The sequence below is a fragment of the Arachis ipaensis genome, chromosome B1 (genome assembly GCF_059453495.1).
Source record: "Arachis ipaensis isolate K30076 ecotype BB chromosome B1, ASM5945349v1, whole genome shotgun sequence".
In the NCBI taxonomy this organism is placed as follows: Eukaryota; Viridiplantae; Streptophyta; class Magnoliopsida; order Fabales; family Fabaceae; genus Arachis; species Arachis ipaensis.
The window spans coordinates 1,381,193-1,385,188 of record NC_142436.1 but is presented as its reverse complement, the minus strand read 5'-3'; the positions used below and the strand labels follow the sequence as shown (position 1 = coordinate 1,385,188).

General features: G+C 26.0%; 1 pseudogene; it reads right to left on the bottom strand.

The window, feature by feature from the left end:
- Window positions 1–2,665: 2,665 nt before the first annotated feature.
- LOC107643910 (cytosolic sulfotransferase 12 pseudogene) lies at window positions 2,666–3,789 on the bottom strand (annotated as a pseudogene).
- Between the last annotated feature and the right edge of the window lie 207 nt (window positions 3,790–3,996).

Here is a 3,996-nt window from a genome sequence, read left to right as displayed (position 1 = left end):
ATATAAAGTTGAAAACACATTATGTTAAATTATTTTTAATAATAATGCTAAAAAAATTTAGCAATAAATACTCCCCTTAAGATCAAATTCATGAATCCAAATTGAAAATTGGAAGCATAATGAGAGAATGAATAACATCAATAAGATACAAATTAAAGTGTGGACAAACCAATGATATGATATGATAGGGAGAATATTATCCGATACTAGTGAGAATTCCAAAAGAAAAAAAAAGGTTGAAGAAGTGAATCTTACATAAATAACCAAAATTAAATTATAAAATTATGTGTTAAATATTAAAATTTATGTATCTCTATTTAATAGTTTAAATTTTAAAGATAAATAATTTAATAATATAATATCAAAATATTTATGACTTAAAAATTAAAATTTAATTTTTTGTTGTCTAATATTTTTTAAAATAAAAAAAGTTAAGCATAAAACAAAAGTATCTATATATAATAAAAAATATGTTAAATATATAACTATTTTTATATATTTATATTTAATTATTTAAATTTTTAAAATGAGTAATTTATTAATATATAGTTAAAATAATGTTTAATTAGATTGGTCCCTAAAATTATGCGCTTTTGAAATGAATTTGAATATTAATTCATTCGGCTAATTCCTTGATCATAATATATGGATAATTTTAGTTAATAAATTATAATTTAAATAACATAATTTTTTTATATTTATCTAAAAACTTGTGGGTTTAAATCTATCTGTAACAAAAAGAATAATGTGAATAATTTTAAACGTGTCTAATAACATTAATTAAAGAGAGCAAAAGAATAAAGCATTGAATGGGTTCCACTATTATTGAATGCTGCTGCAGTGCTGCCGATCCCATGTGGCCATGTGCATGCTGTAAAGGCAAATTTCACTTCTATATTATTATTATTATTATTATTATTATTATTATTATTATTATTGGGCTTTTTTATGATATACATGTATACGTCGTACATGTGTACATGTTTTTCTCTTCCTGTGAGTATAACTAAATATCTATGCTGTCTATCACATGATTTTATTATTTACCCTCTGTATTATTTAAGTAAGCATCAAGAATTTGAATTTAATTTTTTATATATATACAATAATTATTTGATTATTTATTAACAATAAAATTTTAAATAAAATTTTAATTTATAATATATTAATTTTTAATTTATCAAGTTAAAAATTATTATAAAAAACAAAAATAAAAAATAATATAATAATATTAATATTAGTCCTTTAAGCTGGCTATAAAATTGTGCTGGTTAGAAGTAATTAAATGATAATTAAAGGTAACGACATTGAAATTCGTGTCTTTATAGGTGGCTAAATTTTTTGGACTTTTTAGCAACGAAACAATTAAAGTAATTGGTTTAGTGACGATATCAAACTATTCTACTTCATCAGCTTACATTAATAATAAAATTATCTCAATTTAGTTCATATAAAGTGATTAAATTTATTAAATTAATTAGAGTTTTTATCACATACTGTTCTATTTTTATATTTTATCAGAAGAAAAAGTGATCAAATATAAAAAAAGCATATAATAAAAACACTAATTAATTTAGTGAATTTAATTTCTTTATATAGACTATATAAATTGATATAATTTTATTACTAATATGGACTAATAAAATAAAATAGTTTTATATGCGATATAATAACATGTTATAAGTACTTCTAAAGCTAAATAATTGGGCTATATTTTTTATGTTTGTGTTTAGAATGTTTAAACTTTAAAGGGCTTATGGTTTTATTGGAATTTAGGGGCTTTTGGCGTGATTGTGTGAATATTATTAAAGGCCAATGTGATTAAAGAAAATATACTCCTAATTTCTACCATTTTGTTGTGTCATTTTCTTCGTATATATGTTAAAATACTAATTAAAAAATATTAAGGTGACATCCCATATTTGGGTTAAAAAAATATTGTTTTAAAATACATTTACATGTTATAGTGTCTCTAATTACGACGACTATAGTGACTCTAAGTGTTAAGAAAATTAAAATAATATTTTTTAATTTAAAAAATAAAAAATATTATGAAAATATAAAAAAAGTAACTTTATTTAATTTTAGCAATGTTTTTAATTTTAAGTGTTACCAAAATTATTTAGCCGTCGTAACTACTGTAATCATACACTTCGTATTGACAATATTATATTAACAACAATGGTGCGGATCATATATTTCATGTGTACTTAGGTTGGGTTTGTTTATTTTCTTGTCTAACTCTTAGAGAGAAGAAAATTAAATTAATATAAAATGATATTATTATTTCATCAATACATTTTAAAATACACCACATGCAAAACAAACATCCATTAATTAATATAGCACACAAGACACAACTATCATAACCGATAAAGATGAAGGAAGCTATATATAGAGATATAGCAAAGATATATATAATACTTTAGGATTTTCTATTTAAATAAATTAAATAAATATTTTAATTATTAAATAAATAATTATAAAAATTATTATCGTAATCCGTCCTCTAGTCTTATCTTGTTTACAATAAACGAAATAAATTTGCACAGTGTAAACGAGATAAAATATATAAGTGTGATACTATATATCTCCTTTACAGTGTAAACGAGATACGTACAATCTTATTTCGTTTATATAGTAAGCGAGATAAGGATGAGGGACGGATTTTGATAATGACTCTTATCATTATTTATTTCAGTAATTAAATTATTTATTTAATTTATTTAGATAAAAAATTCTAATACTTTATATATAATGCAAATTAAAATCCTAAAATTTAAACCCAAAAATAGCCATTTTGTTTTCAACAATAGTATTCAATTGGTCAATCATTTCGTGGGTGAGATGATTCTTCCAATCTCCAATTTCACCACGACGGAAGTAAGCTTTGTTTGCAATTCCAGATGGCCTTTTACCATTTTTATTCACTTCCAAATTCTTCAAGTTCTCAAAGCTACATAGCTTCAAGATATCATCCACCAACCCTTCATCTTCCTCCTCTTTGGAAAAAGGACACCCTAAAAACTCAGCTAGATTCTTCAAAACAAAACTAGTATTCATTTTCAATTCTTCATATCTCAAAAACATTACCTTCTTCTTTGGCTTCTCCAAGCTCAACAAGCTCTCCTTCCAATAGCTCAATATATGGTCCCAAAAGGGTCCACCAACATTGATTCCTCTACAAAACTGATCAAAGGAATCTTTAAGGGAATTCGCCCCTTTAAATAATCTTAACGAATTAGAAAAATGCCAAAGCGAAATAAAAGTATCTTTCGGATCCCTGCAAAGATACACTATCTTACAGTCAGAATCTTTCACTGATTCTGGCAACGAGACATAAGGAAGGTGAGTAGCGAAAAGCCTCGGAGAAGAGAACGAGCTTAGATCCGGAACTACATCTTTGACATGAAAAAGGTCAAACTCCAAAAAGGGTACAAGAGCATGAGGATTGTTAGAGAATAAAGGGTGATCATGGTTTAGGGTTATAGGGTATTTGGTTTTGCGGTTGATCAAGGAAAATGTTAATGCCTTGAGCCAAGTGGTGCCTGATTTTGGTTGAGTTGCAAGGAGAATATCAGTGTCTTGGGCTTGGAAGTGTTTTTGACAATTTAAGAGTCCTTGCAATTGCCTAGGGACATGCCAAAATCCATTGTATTGGTAGATGGTGTTTACAAACCAACCTTTATCGGTTGGTAAGGTTGATATCAAATCCCTAACATCTTCGCTTAGTTCATCTTCTTGCAAATATTTGGGTACAATAATGGAGGAGGGTTGCCCTTCAGCCATGGTGTATGTGTAAACTAGTTAACTAGTTAGGTTTAAAGTTGATGCTTGAGTTTGCATGGAATTGTTGGTTATATATATAACGATTTCATGAGGAGGAGTGTTAGGGATCAGCAACTTTTGTATTTTGTAACTATCAATTGGTTATCAATAGTGTTTTTAATAGTGTGAGATTACATTCAATGGTGGGAGCGAGATCACTCACTTTTC